The sequence below is a fragment of the Stegodyphus dumicola genome, chromosome 8 (genome assembly GCF_044657685.1).
Source record: "Stegodyphus dumicola isolate Sdum_Otavi_A_Nest chromosome 8, ASM4465768v1".
Lineage (NCBI taxonomy): Eukaryota > Metazoa > Arthropoda > Arachnida > Araneae > Eresidae > Stegodyphus > Stegodyphus dumicola.
Window position 1 is genome coordinate 811,703 of NC_140775.1, and position 23,654 is coordinate 835,356.

Sequence of the window (23,654 nt, forward strand, 5' to 3'; positions counted from 1 at the left end):
GCTGATGGCATCAGTTGATGCAGATTATAAATTTACATTTATTGATGTTGGATGTAATGGACGAATATCAGGCGGAGGAGTTTTTGCCCAAACAAGTTTATTTTCGATGCTAGACAATAACTTGCTTGATCTGCCCAGCCCAACACCTTTGATTCCAGGTAGTGAGCCTGTGAATTATTTTATGGTTGCAGATGAGGCGTTTCCTTTGAAATGTTATCTGATGAGGCCCTATCCTGGTAAAAATATCTCTCCTCAGCAAAGGATTTTCAATTATCGACTGTCCAGGGCAAGGCGTGTTGTTGAAAATGCATTCGGGATATTATCAAATAGATTTCGTATCTTGATGCAACCAATACAACTACCTCCTGCGACAGTTGATAAAATTGTTTCTGTATGTTGCTGTTTGCATAACTTTCTACGAGAAAGACCGTCCAGGCAATTGTATACACCAAGAGAACTAATCGATCATGAAGATGAGGACTTTAATTTTATACCTGGATCATGGCGAAATGAGGAATCGCTAAGTAAGATGAAATCCCTGTGTAAACAAAATGGTTATAACACAGGGTCTGCTGAAGCAAGGCTAATGCGAGAAAAAATTTGTGATTATGTAAATAATGAAGGAAAAGTTGCATGGCAAGATAAATTTATAAAATATTATTAATTTCTCAATATATGTTATTCAATTTATGTTCCCTGATTTCTCAATATGTGTTATAATAAAAGATAAAGAAATAAAGATTATTTATAAGTATTTTTATTTTATGTTACAAAATAATGTGGTAAGTAATAAATATATCTAAGTTTCTTATTTATTCTGTGTTGTTCATGGAATCTAATACATTTTGTTCTGTCTGTGCATCTGTGAGAATTTGGTATATTTTATATTTTGTGTCTGTGAGGAGTTGAGGGTCACGGATTAGACTTAGTTCGGAACCAACAAAGGAACCGAACTGTGTAAATGTATTTGGAGTAGTGTTTTTTTATTTTAATATTGTAGAAATTTCTTCCAGTGTTGTTGTGGCTGCTGTGTAAATGTGATCGTGTTTCTGTTTTTTGTTTGAAGTTGTAGTGTTTGATGTGTGTCTTTTTAGCTGTGGTAGTGTTTGTGTATGACATAGTTCTCTCTGTGTCTCTTCAGTGTCTTCAAAATCGTTCATGTCAAACATCTCCTCAGAATGACTGGTAACTTCTGCACTTCTTTCTTGTGTACTAGTATCATTAAAATCCTGAAAATTAAAATAACTTTAATTTTTACTATTACAGCTATCATTCATTCATATATAACAAATCATAATTAACAAGCTATGGGAAAACATGCAGAAATAAATATTTATAAGGATAATAAATATATTTCCTAAGCTTGATTTTTCAAGAGATATCAAAGTTGAATAGTCAAATATCTTGAATAAGAATACGAAAAAACCTCGTAATTCTGCTGTCTAAGTTGTAGCGTATTTGGTATCAATAAAAACATGCAATACATATATTTAAAAGAAAATATATAAGAAGTTAATGCTTATGTTTAAGTATGTTAAAAGTAACAAAATATTGACTAACTTATGTCTGATTTAGCTGTGAATATAAGTTTATCATTGAAAATGATATATATATATATATATATATATAATTTACGAATATATATATATATATATATATATAAACTGAGAAGAAAGCAAAGCTAATAATTACTACAGTAAAAAGAAATAATTTGAGTGTCTTTAAAAAACAGTATCTGTGCATGTACATCCCATATTTTTATAACTTTTCAATGTGAAGCGGAGTTGGACTTCATTTACTTGTAAAAACTTGAACAATATGAGTAAGATTTTGATAGTAATAATTACTTAAAATGCAATAAGAATTCATGTTTCTCTATTAATATTTTAAAATTAGAGGTAGTCACATATTATCTCAACCACCTTAATAAAAATTGCCATACTCTGCACATAAAAATTTCACAGGCAACCACCTTGTTCATAAAAATCCTTCAGTCAAGCAATGTTTCAATTGTTTATTTTTGTTGTATTTGGAATTCTAATGATTTTGACAGACATCGTAATTTTTTTGGGGGGAGTTGGGAACCTTTAACTTACTTTTAAAATATCACTTGTGGAATCTGCCAGCAATGGAAGAAACTGCAGTAAAAATTCTGCAGAATATAGTATTTTGTCACAAAACCGTTAACGCAAACAGCGATGAGATGTGTTTGGTAAACAGTTGATGTGCAGTACAAGTTTATGCAATTTATTGGTTTTTTAAGTGAAAACAGATCACTGTGTACATGGAGAAAAGAATAACGCTAAAAGTTAGAGAAGTATTTTGCAAATTCATAAGTGTTTTATTTTTTAGTACTTAACATATTAGCGTAATCACCTCAAGTTTGGCAAATTTTTATAAATGAAAAAGAATGAGGGTAATGTTGCTTGACTGAAGGAATGTTTATGAGCATGGTTGCCTAAAGTATTGTTATGCTCATGGTCGACAGATTTTAGCACATTCTGGAAATTTAAAAGAGCTTGTACTAAAGTGCTTGTGATAACATGTAAGAACCTATTTTTTAATGTATCATATAATTTTTACTTAATAATTAAAATTCATGTTTAGATTTTTCGGCTTTTTTCGGTAGGTCGATAATACTTTGTTGACTTACTATCAGATATTTGGGAATGGTTTTTTTTAAAAAAAAGTCATAAAAACCACTAACTTGTACCAGTAAGTAATTTTTACCTTTACATTACATTACTTAACTCTCATTTCAAAATAAATTACATATGCTTTTCTGGATGTTAGACTAATTGATTAAGACAACGCAATTCAAGGACTATCTGCCTATAGAGAGGGATGCTTCATAGAAGAATTTTTAGGGGAAAATGGCTCGTATCCATGTTCTGCATAGGAAAAAACAAAAACCAACCTTACAGTCAGCTTATTTGCTGGCATTCGAACACTGGTCAAATTACCAGTTATTTAGCAGTTTTACTGCTCAGCTATTTTGGAAATTATCAATAGAATATCATTCATTGGAAAAAAGATTAGGTCTTCATATAAATTCAAAATATAACTTCTACTAACTCTGACACTTCTGATTTTAGAAATTAAGCCCTGGTCCTTCAAACAAGCTTTTACCTATACTTTAATGGGTATTGCACCTATACTTTAATGGGAAATGGGATTATTTTTAAGTAAATGAGCTTAAGAATAGTCTTTAAATATAAAGATTTCATTTAAGAAATTAAATAGCACACATAGTTGTAAAAGGATAAATAAAATAATACTTTTGTACTGAAGTTATATAGAAATTGCTGTGAGTGTGAACTTTTGCAGATGACCCATCTGCTGCATGAGCTTGAAGATTTGGCTAATATAATTTACACAGCTAAGTATGTATAACAATATTATTTTATTTATCACAAAAACTGTTAAAGTTTTGCCTATATTAAAAACAATTCTATAAATTTTCAAATAGTAAAGGGAAATTATTTACTTTACAAGCCAAATTATATAAATTTAAAAAGTAATCACTTACCAAAGAAGTCACAGTATTCCTTAAGGACACGACATCACTTAAAAATTGTAACGATGTGTAAAACTACCATGCCGATTTGTACTGCATGGCAGTGCTTGCACCAGATGTATAATTTTTTTCTCTTTATGTTTCTCCTTTGTAAATTGAGTACGCAGGTTACTCCATTTTTTTTTTTTTTTTAATTTCATTTTCTGGAACGCATATTTGTGTGCTTAAGTCCTGAAATGTTAAAATAACCATGCTTCAGAAAAAGTAAATAACTACTGTGCTTTAAATGATAACCTTTACTATTAAATAAATAGACAATAATGTTATGAAAACCGCAACAATATGAGTAAAAAGTACTAATACAGAATAAAGATTACTATAGTAGAAAGGAATAGTGTAATTTCAATACAAAAATTTCAAATAAGAAATATAAATATGCAAAATCTTAAAATAGCATATCATACTGAATATTAAAAAATACTATCGGTATAGTTTAATAACTAACACAGTTCTGAAAACTGTAATCATATTGCTATATCAGTCAATCAGCTAATAAAATTGAGCAATATTGTATTAAATTGAGTTGTAATTTGTTTAACCAACATAAAATAATTTTCATCACGAATAAAAAAATATTTGATGATAAAGTAACGGGAAGATAACTTACCAAAATAAGGGAATCCTTTAACTTTTTATTTTTATAATTTATGTTATTTGTGTCCCACAACACAGCATGGTCTGTATAAAAATCAATCAATTGAAAAATTTGATTTTCGCTCCAACGAAAAAGCGCCATGTTTCCAAAATGAGAGAGAAAAGCACGTGATCTCTGGAAGCAATCTAATTGGCTAGAGTCGCCGATTTTATCGTCGGCTAGTGAGCGGTGAACACTAGCTCTGAAATCGTCGCAGAGAACATGACAGATTTTTAGCGCATGCGCACATCCTGAAAATTGTTCCTCTGCGAGAAAGTCGGCCGATAAAATCGGTACGTGTAGACGGGCCTTTAAACTAAATTCTGCGAAGGCACTAGTCCAATGCTTTCAGCCTTTTTTTTTTTTTTTTTTTTTTTTTAATTTCGAAAAATAAATACAATTTTATTGCACTCTGTACTGAAACTTACGTCGCGTACTTAAATTATCAAAAATAAGGGAGGGGAGACAAAGAAACACAACCTTTCCGATTTTTTTATTACCAGAACTCAAATGCATTGACATGATCAGTATCAAAACAAAACGATTTATTACATTTTGTAAGAAAATGATAAAAAATTATTTACCTTTCTTTATTCTCCTGTTTAATTTATATTAACATTTAAAGAACAATTTTCAAATTTCTGCCAGAGAGAACTGGAGCAGGTTTGGTGGCATCTATTCTAACCTCCTTGGTTTTAAGTTCCGGGGACTCCTAAAGATTTTGCGCCCCTTTCTCTGTTCCAAGATTGGGAAATATTTCATTCTGAAATGTGTATCATCAATTTGGCGCCCCTTGGATACTGCGCCCGGGGCATAATGGCAGACCGCACATTGAGTTGAACCAAGGCCAACTTATACTCAAGGCCTGCCAGCAAGGAGGTTAGAATACATGGAGATGCCCTGCGCGCAGTCCAAGTGAAGCCAAAAAGTGGGGGAAAGCATGCCCTTAGTAGTCGTGGCTTTAGAAAGATTGACGAGCTCTTCAGCCAATGAGGCAGAAAGAACCTAGCCACACCCAGTTTCGTAAATTAAAGACCGTGGATTCTTCGCGCGCTTTTTCCTTCACTTTTTCCCGCCATTTCATTTTATTTCTACATTTTCTATCATCTTGTAGACGGCTGCAATATTGTTCCGAGAAGCAATTTTTATTCTTGCCAATATGGTAAATTCCTGCGTCGCTTTCGGCTGTACAAATAGAAGAATAGCAGGATCCGGTATTACATTTCACAGGTAAATATTCTTTTAACATATATACTATCATTTATTTAATTATATTTTGCTCAAAGTTAGATAAAAATTTGCTGTGCATGTTTAAAACATATCCAAGGAAACGGCTGCAAGTGCTGATAATTGTATCAATTCTAATGATTATCAGGATATGCAGAGGGAAAATATATGTACAAAGGGACTGATTCCATTAAAATGAGTTAAATGAGAAATGCATTATGTAATTACATGCTGTCATTAATGAATGCTAGCAATAAAGGTATTGTGAAAATAAATAAATAAATACTCAAACCATTAATTGATTATATTTTAGTTATTCTAAATATATACAGGTATAATTCTCAATTTTCCATGTTAGAAATACTACTTACGTTTTGAAAAATATTAAATTGCATGAACAATGATAAAAAATAATATTTAAATTCTGCATTGTTATTTTTAAAACTCCCACAAATTTCACCCCAAATTAAATCCTGTTATTAAATATTTACTTGAACAGAAAATAAAATTAAATACATAAAATATGACTTGTAATGTAATATGATCACACCTTTAAAATAACGCGTTTTCTTTTCCACGATGAGGTGACCACTCCCCCTTCCTTTGTTTACTTACCGTTTTGCTTTTACAACTCAGTTAATTACGAGTATAATACTCAAACCATTAATTGAAGAAAAATCTGAGAATTATAGATGTTTCTTCGCGCACGTCACACCGAGAAAATACTCAAACTCTTTTCTGACGGCTTTTCAAACGCACATTTCAATTATTCTACTTATTTATGCATGTTAAAAAAAAACATTCTTTTATATGGAAATGAAACCCGAAATGTAGACATTATTTCAATGTAACCATTCAGTACCTTATAACCCTCTCACGTCTTCACATAAGAAATCAGAAAACACACTCAAAACTTCAAACAAGCTGACGTTTAACCTCACTTCACATAGTAAGGGAAGCGTTTTCTTGCCCTCACGAGGCGTGGCTTATTTGCTTCCCCCGGCTTCACTCTCCTCGTATTGCGACAGCAGAGACGCCATCTCCATGTATTCTAACCTCCTTGATGTCTATACATATTCTTTGCCTCTCCTCTTACTTCCTACCTCCATGGAGGTACCCTAAGGGGATGAAGGGGGTCTATTTTTATCTGAACTGCCCCTTCATCCTAAGGGGATGAAGGGGTAGTTCAGATAAAAATAGAACTTGTAGAGAAATATTCCGTTTTCAATTTATAATACACCAATCAGAAGCTAATTTATAAACTGAAATTAGTCCATAGAATATACAGCGATCTCATTTCTTTGGGGCCCACCAGCGGCCGAGCGGTAAAGTCGCTGAACACTGGTAGTTCGGTCCGAGGTTCGAATCCCGCGAACGGGCTGGCTGCATGGGTGTTTTCGTGGTTTTGCCCATGTGTAACGTGTATACGAGCCGGTTTCCCATAGAAAGTCCTCCACGAAGGCATCCATCCCCTTAGGCAGAACCATACCATTTCTTTACATTTTCGTCATCAGATTTTGCATCCTGATTTTTGTTTTATTCTTAGCCTCTATATTTTAGATATTGTATTATTATTACTTCGCTGTTGATCTCTAATTCCAAACTGGGTAGGCGTAAAGGTGAATCTAAAAGTAATCGTCGAAGCGTTCATCCACTGTATTCATTAGCTTCAAAAGCTCAACGACTACGGCGTCTGAAAGAAAGAATAGTGTCTCAATCACCCTATGGTGTTGGTGTATTTAATTATGGCAAAGCACACTAGGGCTATCTGCCTAAGGGGAGGGATGCCTTCGTGGAGGACTTTCTAAGGGAAACTGGCTCGTATACACGTTACACATGGGGAAAACCACAAAAACACCCATGCAGCCAGCCAGTTCTCGGGATTCGAACCTCGGACCGACGTACCAGTGTTCAGCGACTTTACCGCTCGGCCGCTGGTGGGCCCTCAATCACCTATGAATACAGATCTTATAGAACAGTATGTTATATGTACCCTTTTCTTCTTTCCTCTTTTTTTAAATAGAATGATTTTTTTTTAAATCTCACGTAACATTTATAAATTATCGATGATTGTTGGCATATCTGTGATGTATTGATTTTTAACGTTAACAGAGACAAAACTGAAACAACATTTTCCAGCATTAGGTCTTTATAGCTGGTCCCCTTTTGTGGCAAAAATCTTTATTATTTGAAATTTTGTAAAAGAAATCAGGAAATAATGCATTCACTTGTTTAGTTAAGTGAATTAAATTTCACAGATGTACAGATATCAATAGCCTTTATCATTCGTTTATACATACATATATCCCTATGAGATTGAACCTCAAAATTATAGTTTTAGGTAAAACAGCTTCAATCTTTATAAAACTTAGATAGCAAAGGGTATTCGAGAAGTTCTGTTTCCTAAAATATTTTTCATGCTTATCACACGTAAAATGTGCTTTCAAAGTTTAAAAGTTACTGAAAACGAGATACACAATTCTATAGAAATATTAAAAAAATAATATTTTTATGTGGTTCTGAATTAGAAAGAAAAGTTTTACGAAATACAGTAAATACAAAAACTATAACGGAGGTTAAGACAGAGGAAGCGTCGTGTAAACGTCTGCCTTCCATGTGGTCACCAATTATACATGACATGCCAACATGGCAAGCTCACTTAGAGCCATCCGTATATATGGGAACATAACTCCTGTAACTCTGCCTGTGATCAGCAAAAATTTGTCTGTAGATGCTCTCATCAGTAGTTGTTTTTCCGTAATTGTGGAAAATGTCAAGAAGGTGGATTAGTGCATTTTCCCAAGGTGCAATTTCAAAATGCTGTACTGCCTGTGGGGAAATATCAAACAGGGAGAATTCTTCAATGAGGGGACGAACTCTAACAGGAAAAGAAGGCACACAGGATGGACGTGCCTCAAATAAAAGGTCACAGCTATTTTCACATATACACAAGTTATAAGGATGGTCAGGTTGAGATAAAATATTAAAATAGCGTAAAAGAGACAACTCCTCACGCCTCAAACGGAGTGATGGCTCGTGACAGTCAACATAAAGGCTCTGCACAGGAGATGTCCTGAAGGCTCCAGAACAAATCCGCAGAGCCTGATGATGAACAGGATCTAGTTTTAACAACACTGAAGACCGGGCAGATCCGTAAACAACTGAGCCGTAGTCCAGTTTAGAGCGAATTAGAGCTCTGTAAATGCGAAGCATGGAGCAACGCTCTGCACCCCAGGAGGTGTTCGCCAGGACTTTTAAGATATTTAGAACTTTGGTACACTTTTTTCTCAAGTTTAAGACATGAGGAAGGAAAGTCAATTTTCGGTCGAACATCACCCCTAAAAATTTTACTTCAGGTGCAACTGGAATTACAGACCCATTGAGGTATAATTCCGGCTCAGGATGGAGACCTCGCTTTTTACAAAAATGCACGCACACAGTCTTCTGTTTCGAAAACGTAAATCCTTGTCTTTTTGCCCATTCCTGGATCCTGTTCAAAGCGATCTGGAGCTGTCTCTCTACATGTCTCATATCCACACCTCTACAGCTAATTTGTAGATCATCAACATATAAAGAACCTGAAATGGTGGGAGGAAGTTGTTTTAATACAGAATTTATTTTTAGGCTGAAAAGAGTTACACTGAGCACACAGCCTTGAGGCACACCCTCTTCTTGTTCAAAAACATCAGACAAAACAGAGCCTATCCTTACTTGAAAAGTTCTAGCGTTCAGGAAATTCTGAATGAAATTTGGTAGGTTGCCGCGCAAGCCACTCTCGTGAAGATCGCGAATTATACCGTATCTCCATGCCTTATCATAGGCTTTCTCTATATCGAAGAAAATTGAGACAAGGTGATTTCTTCTTACAAAAGCTTTTCGAATGGATGTCTCTAAGAGGAGCATATTATCTACGGTTGTTCTCCCCTTTCGAAAGCCACTTTGATAAGGCGATATAATATTATTCTTTTCCAAGAAGTAGACTAGGCGGCTGTTTACCATCTTTTCAAACAGTTTGCAAACACAGCTGGTAAGGGCAATTGGCCGATAGTTCGAGGGATTCCTAGGGTCTTTCCCTGGCTTCGCAATAGGAATGACAATAGCTCTCCTCCATGCACTGGGAAATGTACGCTCCTTCCACACTCTATTGTAAAGTGTGAGAAGGGCACTCAGTGACTTACAGGACAGATGCTTTAGCATTTCATAATACACGCCATCCAGACCCGGACAAGACCTATGTGTCTGCAACAAAGCTCTCTTTAGTTCAACCATAGTAAAGTCTCTATTGTACGGCTCAAAGTTGGAAGAGTTGAAAGCGATGGGATTTTTCTCAGAGCGTTGCTTGATAGAAAGAAATGCAGGTGAGTAATTTCGGCTGGAAGAAACGGCAGCAAATGTCTCACCAATTGTATTTGCAATTTCTTCTATGGAGCTAATCACTCGGCCATCTTTTTCCAGAAAGGAAAGTGAGTGGTCTTTGTACATTCCGCATGCTTTTCGAACTCTTTCCCAGAGTGAGTGAGTGAGTGAGTGAGTGATTATGGCGCAAAAACCAGAGATGATTATGACGCGCCAAACAAAAGATGAGATGATTACAATTGATGACATTAAAATTCAATAAATAAAAACAAGTAGATAAATGTACCAAATCCAGAGGATGAAGTCATATAAAAACAAGTTAAAAGCACATGTTAACATTCAAGACACAGTCTTCAAAACAAATTACATTTGGTAATAAAAGCCAATCTCTTTTAAATAATAAAATAAATTAGAATTGACCTCTCTTCCGATTAAACGGTCGAGAGGTAAGTCACAGCTATTAAAATATTTCTGGCGAAGACTATTAAAACATTGACACTCAATTAAAATATGACGAACAGATAAACAAACATTACAATTAAAACAAACAGGCTCATTTTCAGCTTTAAGAAGATAGCTATGTGTGACTCTGGTATGACCAATTCTGAGTCGAGTCAAAAGAACGTCCTCTTTACGATTTCCAGCAAAATCCCAATGCTCAATTCTAGGTTTGATGTTTCTCAACTTGTTGTGATGCTGAACATCCCAAATTTGCTGCCATTTTTTTCGTATCTTTCCCTTGATGACACAGCAGATGTCTCTAAAAGGGATAAGGCGACTGGACAGTTCGACAGCAGATTTTGCCGCGATGTCTGCAAGCTCGTTTCCCTTTATTCCCGTATGCCCGGGAACCCAGCAGTACAGGATTTCATATCCTCGTATCATTAAATTTCTATGAATTTTGAGAACATCCACTACCACAGGATTCTGAGCGTTGGGAAAAGCTTCCAAGGATTTAAGAGCACTATACGAGTCTGTGTAAACTATGAACTTTTTGTGGCAGAGCTTTGAGATGTACAAAAGAGCATAATATATTGCAGTTAGTTCAGATGTTAGGACAGAGAAAGCATGGTGCAGGCATCTGCCCTCTATGTAATTTTCAAATACAAAAGCCATCCCGACATGATCATTTGACTTTGATCCATCTGTGTATATCGGATAATAACTGCTATATTTGTGCCTGTGCTCAGCGAAAATTTGTCTGTAAACGATCTCGTTAGTGCTCGCCTTTACGTGATGTTTAAAAACATCAAGAAGCTGGATCCGTGAAGTTTCCCAAGGTGGAATTTCAAAATTCTGTACTGCTTGGGGGTGCATATCAGAGAGGGAGAGTTCCTCAATGACAGGGCGAACTCTTAAAGGGAAAGTAGGAACACAGGATGGACGTGTTTCAAATAATGTGTTACACTCATTATCAAGTAAGCACAGCTTATTGGGATGTTCAGGTTGTGATAGAGTATTAAAATATTGCAAAAGGGACAATTGCTCACGCCTCAGATAAAGTGATGGTTCGTTACAGTCAACATATAGGCTCTGCACAGGAGAAGTCCTGAAAGCTCCTGAACAAATCCGCAGACCTTGATGGTGAACAGGATCCAGTTTTAACAAAACAGATGACCGAGCGGATCCATAAACAACTGAGCCATAGTCCAGTTTAGAGCGGATAAGCGCTCTGTAAATGCGAAGCATGGAGCAACGCTCTGCACCCCAGGAGGTGTTCGCCAACACTTTTAAAATATTTAGTGTTTTTAGACACTTCTTTCTCAGGTTTAAAACATGAGAAAGGAAAGTCAATTTTCGGTCGAAAGTCACTCCTAAAAATTTTACTTCAGGCGCAACTGGAATAATTGTACCATTCAAATATAACTCAGGTTCAGGATGGAGACCTCGCTTCCTACAAAAGTGCACGCACACAGTTTTCTGTTTCGAAAATGTAAATCCCTGTTTGTCTGACCATTCTTGGATCTTATTCAGAGCCATCTGCAGTTGCCTCTCTACATATCTCATGTCTGCTCCTCGACAGCTAATCTGCAGATCATCAACATATAGAGATCCCAAGATGGTGGGAGGAAGTTCTTTTAGTACAGAATTTATTTTTAAATTAAACAGGGTTACACTGAGCACACAGCCTTGAGGCACCCCCTCTTCCTGTTTAAAAACATCCGAAAAAACAGAGCCAATTCTTACTTGAAAAGTTCTAGTGTTCAAGAAATTTTGAGTGAGTGAGTGAGTGATTATGGCGCAAAACCAGAGATGATTATGACGCGCCAAACAAAAGATAAGATGATTACAATTGATGACATTAAAATTCAATAAATAAAAACAAGTAGATAAATGTACCAAATCCAGAGGATGAAGTCATATAAACACAGGTTAAAAGCACATATTAAAATTCAAGACACAGTCTTCAAAACAAATTACATTTGGTAATAAAAGCCAATATCTTTTAAATAATAAAATAAATTAGAATTGACCTCTCTTCCGATTAAACGGTCGAGAGGTAAGTCACAGCTATTAAAATATTTCTGGCGAAGACTATTAAAACATGGACACTCAATTAAAATATGACGAACAGATAAACAAACATTACAGTTAAAACAAACAGGCTCATTTTCAGCTTTTAAAAGATAGTTATGTGTCACTCTAGTGTGACCAATTCTGAGGCGAGTCAAAAGAACTTCCTCCTTACGATTTTTGGTTAATTCCCAGTGCTCAATTCTAGGTTTTACATGTCTTAATTTATTTTGAAGCTGAACATCCCAAAGTTGTTGCCATTTTTTTCGGATCTTTTGTTTCACAACAGAACAAATGTCTGCAAAAGGGATGAGACGACTGGACAGTTCAACAGCACATTTTGCTGTGATATCTGCCAGCTCATTCCCTTTTATTCCCACATGCCCGGGAACCCAGCAGTACAGGATATCATACCCACGATTCATTAAGTTTATATGTATTTTGAGAATATCCACTATTACTGGATTTTGAGTATTAGGAAAAGCTTCTATTGATTTAAGAGCACTATACGAATCTGTATAAATTATAAACTTTTTGTAGCAGAGCCTTGAGATGTATAAAAGACTATAATATATCGCAGTTAATTCGGATGTTAAGACAGAGAAAGCATTGTGCAAGCGTCTGCCCTCCATGTGGTCTTTAATTACATATGCCATCCCCACATGATCTTTTGACTTGGACCCATCTGTATAAACTGGAAGATAACTGCTATATTTGTTCCTGTGCTCAGCGAAGAGTTGTCTGTATATAATCTCGTTAGTGCTTGCCTTCACATGATACTTAAAAACATCAAGAAGCTGAATCCGTGCATTTTCCCAAGGTGGGATTTCAAAATTCTGTACTGCTTGGGGGTGCATATCAGAGAGGGAAAGTTCCTCAATGACAGGGCGAACTCTTAAAAGAAATGTAGGAACACAAGATGGACGTGTTTCAAATAACGCGTTACTCACATCATCAAGTAAGCACAGCTTATTGGGATGTTCAGGTTGGGATAGTATATTAAAATATTGCAAAAGGGACAATTGTTCACGCCTCAGATAAAGTGATGGTTCATTACAGTCAACATACAGGCTCTGGACAGGAGAAGTCCTGAAGGCTCCTGAACATATCCTCAAACCTTGATGGTGAACAGGATCCAGTTTTAACAAAACAGATGACCGAGCGGATCCATAAACAACTGAGCCATAGTCCAGTCTAGAGCGGATAAGCGCTCTGTAAATGCGAAGCATGGAGCAACGCTCTGCACCCCAGGAGGTGTTCGCCAACACTTTTAACATATTTAGTGTTTTGAGACACTTCTTTCTCAGGTTTAAAACATGAGAAAAGAAAGTCAATTTCTGGTCGAACGTTACTCCTAAAAATTTTACTTCGGGCGCAACTGGAATAATTGTACCATTTAGATATAACTCAGGTTCAGGATGGAGACCTCGCTTCCTACAAAAGTGCACGCACACAGTTTTCTGTTTCGAAAAAGTAAATCCCTGTTTGTCTGACCATTCTTGGATCTTATTCAGAGCCATCTGCAATTGCCTCTCTATGTATCTCATGTCTGCTCCTCGACAGCTAATCTGTAAATCATCTACATATAGTGATCCTAAGATGGTGTGAGGAAGTTCTTTTAATACAGAATTTATTTTTAAACTGAACAGCGTTACACTAAGCACACAGCCTTGAGGCACACCCTCTTCCTGTTGAAAAACATCCGAAAAAACAGAGCCAATCCTTACTTGAAAAGTTCTAGCGTTCAAGAAATTCTGTATGAAAATTGGTAGGTTGCCGCGCAAGCCACTCTCGTCAAGATCCCGGAGTATACCGTATCTCCATGCCTTATCATAAGCTTTCTCAATGTCGAAGAATATTGAGACAAGGTGACTTCTTCTGACAAAGGCTTTCCGAATAGATGTCTCTAATAGAAGCATATTGTCTACGGTCGTTCTCCCCTGTCGAAAACCGCTCTGATAAGGCGATATAATATTATTCTTTTCCAAGAAGTAGACTAGGCGGCTGTTTACCATCTTTTCAAACAGTTTGCAAACACAGCTGGTAAGGGCAATTGGCCGATAGTTGGAGGGATTCCTAGGGTCTTTCCCTGGCTTCGCAATAGGAATGACAATAGCTCTCCTCCATGCACTGGGAAATGTACGCTCCTTCCACACTCTATTGTAAAGTGTGAGAAGGGCACTCAGTGACTTACAGGACAGATGCTTTAGCATTTCATAATACACGCCATCCAGACCCGGACAAGACCTATGTGTCTGCAACAAAGCTCTCTTTAATTCAACCATAGTAAAGTCTCTATTGTACGGCTCAAAGTTGGAAGAGTTGAAAGCGATGGGATTTTTCTCAGAGCGTTGCTTGATAGATCGCAGAGTAGGATATCTACGAAAAATACCCCATGCTTTTTTCTGTTTTTTCAGTGCTTCATGGCAGTCGCGATTCCACCATGGTTTTGAATATTTTAGTAGTTTTCCTGATGTTCTAGGAATGGAGAGCATAGCTGCCTGAATAATAGTATTAGTAACAGCTTCAACAGCGTCATCGATATGCGCATCTTCTACCATTTCATCTGTGAGCTCTGCAATGGAAGAGAAGAGTTCCCAGTCTGCCCTGTCCAGTATGAATCGAGGGGATCTCGACATGGGGTTTGCTCCTCTTCGTGCAAGAGACACAAAAATAGGATAATGATCGCTGTTGTACAGGTCATTTCCGACACTAAAAGTGCAAAATGGCAACAGAGATGGTGAACAGATGGCAAGATCGAGAGCGTGGAATGTCCTTGAAGGCTCATGGAAGTATGTATCTTGCCCATTATTTAGGAGACAAAGGCTGTGATCTTCGATCATCTGCTCAATTTGTCTTCCTCGGCAATTTGTATCTTTGCTACCCCAGAGTGGACTATGGCCGTTAAAATCTCCTATTATAATATAATGCTCAGGCAGCTGCTCTATTAGATTATTTAAATCTTGCTGATAAATGTGCTCATTTGGAGGCAAATACAAAGAAACAAATGAAACAACAATATCAAAATTTATTTGAGTAGCGACAACTTGGAGGGATGTCGTCAAAGGAAGTACATTTGAGGGATAATCCAGTGAGGAGAGGAGACCTACACCTCCACTGGCACGCTCACCTGCAATGTTATCCTTCCTGACGAAAGAAAACCTCCGAAGTTTTGCATGGTGTTCTGGTTTCAGATTTGTTTCCTGTATTGCTAAGCAGACAGGATGGTACGCATTTATTATAGATTTGATGTCAAGCAAATTTCGGTGGAAACCGCGACAGTTCCATGACACGAGGGTGGCCATTATGAATGGTTTTTGTTTTTCCTGTGCTGTTCTTTTGTTTTTCGTGGAAGTAGATGCCTGGGAAATTCCAGACCCTCTTCCACTTCCATAAAGTCTGAATCCGCAGATTCAGAAATCATGTCATCAAGAGAGCTATTGCTGCGACTTCTATTTTTATTTGATATTTTTTGTGTGGCAGTTTTCGGCTTACTTTGAATAATTGTTTCTTTCTTTTGTACTATATGAGTTGCATTTTCTTTTTTCTTGTTGGATGTAGACGGTTGGGTTTTATTTGGTAGGGTCTGTGTGCCTATTGATGTTTGGGTGGCGACTGTACGATATGATTTAACAGCACTGGCGTATGATGAATTTGGTCGAAGCTGTGTGCTCTGGACTAGTCTTCTGGCTTCGGCGTAAGAGATGTTCCTAGTAACTTTTGCAGTCTGGATTTCATTTTCCGATTTCCATTTTGGGCACAAGCGAGAAAATGCTGGGTGGTCACCCTTGCAATTTATATATAAAGGCGCAGCGGTACAATTATCAGAATCGTGGCCAATCTGTGAGCATCGGGCGCATGTGAGGCTGCCACGACAAGACGTCTTAGAATGGCCGAAACGCTGGCATTGGAAACATCGCATAGGGTTTGGAATATAAGGTCTTACAGGAATATTTAGATATCCGGCCTTAATATTCTTAGGCAGATCAGGCGTGTTGAAGGTAAGGATCACGTGTTTCGTGTCTATCAACTTACCTTCTTTACGCATCTTGATCCGCCTTACACCGCAGACATTTTGTTCGGATAACTCAGAAGCGATCTCTTCTTCAGAAACATACAGAAGGTCGAATTCTGAGATTACACCACGACAATAGTTCAGTGACTTATGGGGTGTTACAGTGACATTCGCTTGCCCAAGTTTAGTAATCTGAAGTAAAGAAGCAGACTGGGTGGCTGAGGTTGTATCAATAAGCAAGTCTCCGGAGCGGAGACGCTTTATGTTTCTCGGCTCACCAATACAAGACTGGATGTATTTGTTTATTACGAAAGGAGACATCTTATGCATTTCGCCAGAAGGACTAGAGATTACTAGGAAACGGGGAATATTGTTATGATTTTTTTTATTTGCATCTGTCCGTAATTTTTTTGCAGAATTTTCAGAACTAGGTTGAGCGACAGGTTGAGTGACTGGTTTAGTAGGAGACGTTTCAGAACTAGGTTGAATGATTGGTTTATTAGTAGATGTTTCAGAACTAGGTTGAGTGACTGGTTTAGTAGGAGATGTTTCAGAACTAGGTTGAATGATTGGTTTAGTAGTAGATGTTTCAGAACTAGGTTGAGAGACTGGAGTGACTTCAAAGTTTTTTAATAAAAAAATATGTGTATTTGCCATATTGAAAATAGAAAAGATTCGGGTCCGACGGCCCCGCCCACCACGGAGCCCAACAAGGGAACACAGATTCCTGTGTTAGGGCTAGCCGGACCTATACGCAAACTGAAGCCCCACAGTCGGCTTTCCCGAAAGCAGGTTCTCCCGAGAGCTTGACCCCAAGCCACTGACACAAGGACTAGTGACCAGCCGATTGACACCCGTGAGGACGACTAAGGTGCCTCCCGTTTAGCTGAAGCAGAGGCCAAAGCAGTGTGTTGGGGACAGTACCTCGCCCCTCAACTACCAGGACCCTCCTTTCCAGCGACACGGGTCTCCACGCACGGCAAACACGTGGGCAGTTTTCTCGCCACTTGAAAACTAGAAACAAGGTCTGTTCCAGCCTCTCGTGACGAGCCCCAAACTCCGTAGAGAGAAACCACAAGGGAGAAGGGAAGGGAAAAAGATCCAGCCAAGAGGAGAGGAGACGGAAAAGAGGATAGATCACTGGGGCTCCAGGATCGTGACACCCGTCTCACCAAGAAGATGATCCCCTGAAGGGCTAGGGTACCTCGGGATTGCCACACCCGTACTCACAAAAGTGAGCCCCCTGAGGGATCAAGAAATTTTGAATGAAAATTGGTAGGTTGCCGCGCAAGCCACTCTCGTGAAGATCCCGGAGTATACCGTATCTCTATGCCTTATCATAAGCTTTTTCAATGTCGAAGAATATCGAGACAAGGTGGCTTCTTCTTACAAATGCTTTTCGAATAGATGTCTCTAAGAGGAGCATGTTATCTACAGTTGTTCTTCCCTTTCGAAAACCACTCTGATAAGGCGATATAATATCATTCTTTTCCAAGAAGTAGACTAGGCGGCTGTTTACCATCTTTTCAAACAGTTTGCAGAGGCAACTCGTAAGGGCAATTGGCCGATAGTTCGAGGGATTCCTTGGATCTTTCCCTGGCTTAGGAATAGGAATGACAATAGCTCTCCTCCATGCACTGGGAAAGGCATGCTCCTTCCACACCCTATTGTAAAGAGTGAGAAGGGCATTCAGTGACTTACAGGACAGATGCTTTAGCATTTCATAATTCACTCCATCAAGACCCGGAGAAGACCTATGTGTCTGCAATAAAGCACTTCTTAATTCAAGCATAGTAAAGTCTCTATTGTAAGGCTCAGATTTGGAAGAGTTGAATGCGATGGGATTTATTTCAGAGTGCTGCTTCATAGAAAGAAATGCAGGTGTATAGTTTCTGCTGGAAGAAACGGAAGCAAATGTCTCACCGATAGTATTCGCAATTTCTTCTATGGAGCTAATCACTCGGCCATCTTTTTCCAAAAAGGAAAGTGAGTGGTCTTTATATATGCCGCATGCTTTTCGAACTCTTTCCCAAACCCGCTTGCTAGGCGTGGAGGATGTTATTGACGACACATATGAAATCCAGGAATCCCTCTGGCTCTGCCTTCTTACTTTTCGTGCATTTGCTTTGGCTCTTTTAAAGGCTATGAGGTTTCGCAGAGTAGGATATCTACGAAAAATACCCCATGCTTTTTTCTGTTTTTTCAGTGCTTCATGACAGTCGCGATTCCACCATGGTTTTGAATATTTTAGTAGTTTTCCTGATGTTCTAGGAATGGAGAGCATAGCTGCCTGAATAATAGTATTAGTAACAGCTTCAACAGCGTCATCGATATGCGCATCTTCTACCATTTCATCTGTGAGCTCTGCAATGGAAGAGAAGAGTTCCCAGTCAGCCCTGTCCAGTATGAATCGAGGGGATCTCGACATGGGGTTTGCTCCTCTTCGTGCAAGAGACACAAGAATGGGATAATGATCACTGTTGTAAAGATCTTTACCTACACTAAAAGTGCAAAAAGGCAACAGAGATGGTGAACAGATGGCAAGGTCGAGAGCATGGAATGTTTTTGAAGGCTCATGGAAGTAAGTATCTTGCCCATTATTGAGGAGACAAAGGCTATGATCTTCGATCATCTGCTCAATTTGTCTTCCTCGGCAATTAGTATCCTTACTACCCCAGAGCGGACTATGGCCGTTAAAATCTCCTATTATGATGAAAGGCTCAGGCAGCTGCTCTAAAAGACCATTTAAATCTTGCTGATCAATATGCTCATTTGGAGGCAAATACAGAGAAACGACTGTAGCAACAAAATCAAAATTTGTTTGAGTAGCGACAACTTGGAGGGATGTCGTCAAAGAAAGCACATTTGAGGAATAATCCAGTGAGGTGAGGAGACCTACACCTCCACTGGCACGCTCACCTGCAATGTTGTCTTTCCTGACGAAAGAAAACGTCCGAAGTTTTGCTTGTTGTTCCGGTTTTAGATTTGTTTCCTGTATTGCGAAGCATAAAGGTTGATGAACATTGATTATAGCTTTGATGTCGAGCAGATTTCGGTGGAAACCACGACAGTTCCATGATACGAGGGTGGCCATTATGAATAGTTTTTGTTCTTTCTGTGCTCTTGTTTGGTTTTTCGTGGAAGTAGATGCTTGGGAACTTCCAGACCCTCTTCTACTTCCATACCGTCTGAATCCGCAGATTCAGAAACCATTCCATCAAGAGAGCTATTGCTGGAACTTCTATTTTTATTAGTTTCTTTTCGTGTGGTAGTTTTGGGTTTGCTTTGAATTACTATTTCTTTATTTTGTACTGTATGGGTTGGGTTTTCTTTCTTCTTGTTGTTTGTAGTCTGTTGAGTTTTGTTTGGTGGCGTCTGCATACTAACTGATGTTTGGGTAGCAACTGAGCGAGATTTTTTAAGAGCATTGGCGTAAGATGTATTTGGTCGTAGCTGTGTGCTTTGGACTAATCTTCTGGCTTCGGCATATGAGATGTTCCTCGTAACCTTTGCAGTCTGCACTTCTTTTTCCAATTTCCATTTTGGACAGAGGCGTGAAAATGCTGGGTGCTCACCCTTGCAATTTATACAAAGAGGCGCAGCGGTACAATTTTCAGAATCGTGGCCAATCTGTGAGCATCGGGCGCATGTGAGGCTGCCACGACAAGACGTCTTAGAATGCCCGAAACGCTGGCATTGGAAGCATCGCATAGGGTTGGGAATATAGGGTCTTACGGGACAATTTAAATATCCGGCCTTAATATTCTTAGGCAGATCAGGCGTGTTGAAGGTAAGGATCACGTGTTTCGTATCGATCAACTTACCTTCCTTACGCATCTTGATCCGCCTAGCACCGCAGACATTTTGGTCGGATAGCTCGGAAGCGATCTCTTCTTCAGGAACATACAGAAGGTCGAATTCCGATATAACGCCACGACAATAATTCAGTGTCTTATGTGCTGTTACATTGACATTCGCTTGCCCAAGTTTAGTTATTTGAAGTAAAGAAGCAGACTGGGTGGCTGAGATTGTATCAATAAGGAAGTCTCCGGAGCGGAGACGCTTTATATTTCTCGGCTCACCAATACAAGACTGGATGTATTTGTTAATCACGAAAGGAGACATCTTATGCATTTCGCCAGAAGGACTAGAGATGACTAGGAAACGGGGACTATTGTTATGATTTTTTTTATTTGCATCTGTCCGTAATTTTTTTGCAGAATTTTCAGAACTAGATTGAGTGACTGGTTTAGTAGTAGACTTTTCAGAACTAGGTTGAATGATTGGTTTATTAGTAGGTGGTTCAGAGCTAGGTTGAGTGACTGGTTTAGTAGTGGACGTTTCAGAACTAGGTTGAGAGACTGGAGTGACTTCGAAGTCTTTGATGAGAAAAATTTGAGAATTAGCCATATTGAAATAAGAAAAGATTCGGGTCCGACGGCCCCGCCCACCACGGAGCCCAACAAGGGAACACAGATTCCTGTGTTAGGGCTAGCCGGACCTATACGCAAACTGAAGCCCCACAGTCGGCTTTCCCGAAAGCAGGTACTCCCGAGAGCTTGACCCCAAGCCACTGACACAAGGACTAGTGACCAGCCGATTGACACCCGTGAGGACGACTAAGGTGCCTCCCGTTTAGCTGAAGCAGAGGCCAAAGTAGTGTGTTGGGGACAGTACCTCGCCCCTCAACTACCAGGACCCTCCTTTCCAGCGACACGGGTCTCCACGCACGGCAAACACGTGGGCAGTTTTCTCGCCACTCGAAGACTAGAGACAAGGGCTGTTCCAGTCTCTCGTGACGAGCCCCAAACTCCGTAGAGAGAAACCACGAGGGAGAAGAGAAGGGAAAAAGTTCCAGCAAAGAGGAGAGGAGACGGAAAAGAGGATAGATCACTGGGGCTCCAGGATCGTGACGCCCGTCTCATCAAGAAGATGATCCCCTGAAGGGCTAGGGTACCTCGGGATTGCCACACCCGTACTCACAAAAGTGAGCCCCCTGAGGGGCATCAAGAAGCTGGATCCGTGAATTTTCCCAAGGTGGAATTTCGAAATTCTGTATTGCTTGGGGGCGCATATCAGAGAGGGAATGTTCCTCAATGACAGGGCGAACTCTTAAAGGAAAGGTAGGAACGCAGGATGGACGCGTTTCAAATAAAACGTTACACGCATCATCGAGTAAGCATAGCTTATTGGGATGTTGAGGTTGGGATAGAATATTAAAATATTGCAAGAGGGACAATTGCTCACGCCTAAGATAAAGTTATGGTTCGTTACAGTCAACGTACAGGCTCTGGACGGGAGAGGTCCTGAAAGCTCCTGAACAAATTGGCAGAGCTTGATGGTGAATAGGATCCAGTTTTAACAATACTGATGGAGGAGCGGATTCATAAACAACTGAGCCATAGTCCAGTTTAAAGCGGACGAGCGCTCTGTAAATGCGAAGCATGGAGCAACGCTCTGCACCCCAGGAGGTGTTCCCCAACACTTTTAAAATATTTAGTGTTTTTAGACACTTCTTTCTCAGGTTTAAAACATGAGAAAGGAAGGTCAAATTTCGGTCGAACGTCACTCCTAAAAATTTTACTTCGGCCGTAACTGGAATAATTGTACCATTCAGATATAACTCAGGCTCAGGATAGAGACCTCGCTTCCTACAAAAGTGAACACACACAGTTTTCTGTTTGGAAAAAGTAAATCCCTGTTTGTTTGACCATTCTTGGATCTTATTCAGAGTCATCTGCAATTGCCTCTCTACACATCTCATGTGTGCCCCTCGACAGCTAATCTGCAGATCGTCATCATAAAGAGATCCCAAGATAGTGGGAGGAAGTTCTTTTAGTACAGAGTTTATTTTTAAAGTAAACAGGGTTACACTGAGTACACAGCCTTGAGGCACACCCTCTTCCTGTTCAAAAACATCTGACAGAACAGAGCCAATTCTTACTTGAAAAGTTCTATTGTACAAGAAATTCTGAATGAAAATTGGTAGGTTGCCGCGCAAGCCACTCTCATGAAGATCGCGAAGTATACCGTATCTCCATGCCTTATCATAAGCTTTTTCAATGTCGAAGAATGTCGAGACAAGGTGGCTTCTTCTTACAATTGCTTTTCGAATAGATGTCTCTAAGAGGAGCATGTTATCTATATTTGTTCTTCCCTTTCGAAAATCGCTCTGATAAGGCGATATAATATCATTCTTTTCCAAGAAGTAGACTAGGCGGCTGTTTACCATGTTTTCAAACAGTTTGCATACACAACTGGTAAGGGCAATTGGCCGATAGTTGGATGGATTTCTTGGGTCTTTTCCTGGCTTAGCAATAGGAATTACAATATCTCTCCTACATGCACTGGGGAAAATATGCTCCTTAGTCACTCTATTATAAAGAGTGAGAAGGGCATTCAGTGACTTATAGGACAGATGTTTAAGCATTTCGTAATTTATGCCATCAAACCCGGAGAAGGCCTATGTGTCTGCAATAAAGCACTCCTTAATTCAAGCATAGTAAAGTCTCTATTGTAAGGCTCAGATTTGGAAGAGTTGAATGCGATGGGATTTATTTCAGAGTGCTGCTTCATAGAAAGAAATGCAGGTGTATAGTTTTTGCTGGAAAAAACGGAAGCAAATGTCTCACCAATTGTATTTGCAATTTCTTCTATGGAGCTAATCACTCGGCCATCTTTTTCCAGAAAGGAAAGTGAGTGGTCTTTGTACATTCCGCATGCTTTTCGAACTCTTTCCCAAACCCGCTTACTAGGCGTAGAGGATGTTATTGAGGACACATATGAAATCCAGGAATCCCTCTGGCTCTGCCTTCTTACTTTTCGTGCATTTGCTTTGGCTCTTTTAAAGGGTATGAGGTTTCGCAGAGTAGGATATCTACGAAAAATACCCCATGCTTTTTTCTGTTTTTTCAGTGCTTCATGACAGTCGCGATTCCACCATGGTTTTGAATATTTTAGTAGTTTTCCTGATGTTCTAGGAATCGAAAGCATAGCTGCCTGAATAATAGTATTAGTAACAGCTTCAACAGCGTCATCGATATGCGCATCTTCTACCATTTCATCTGTGAGCTCTGCAATGGAAGAAAAGAGTTCCCAGTCTGCCCTGTCCAGTATGAATCGAGGGGATCTCGACATGGGGTTTGCTCCTCTTCGTGCAAGAGACACAAGAATGGGATAATGATCACTGTTGTAAAGATCTTTACCGACATTAAAAGTGCAAAAAGGCAACAGAGATGGTGAACAGATAGCAAGGTCGAGAGCATGGAATGTTTTTGAAGGCTCATGGAAGTAAGTATCTTGCCCATTATTGAGGAGGCAAAGGCTATGAT

At 38.9% G+C, this 23,654-nt stretch overlaps 1 long non-coding RNA gene across 1 annotated transcript; it reads right to left on the reverse strand.

The window, feature by feature from the left end:
• Positions 1 to 739: 739 nt before the first annotated feature.
• LOC146995614 (uncharacterized) lies at positions 740 to 6,492 on the reverse strand. Its single transcript, XR_015042434.1, has 2 exons — positions 3,530 to 6,492; positions 740 to 1,229 (listed from the first exon to the last, which is right to left on the reverse strand). It is a non-coding gene; the product is annotated as an uncharacterized LOC146995614 (long non-coding RNA).
• Positions 6,493 to 23,654: the final 17,162 nt, after the last annotated feature.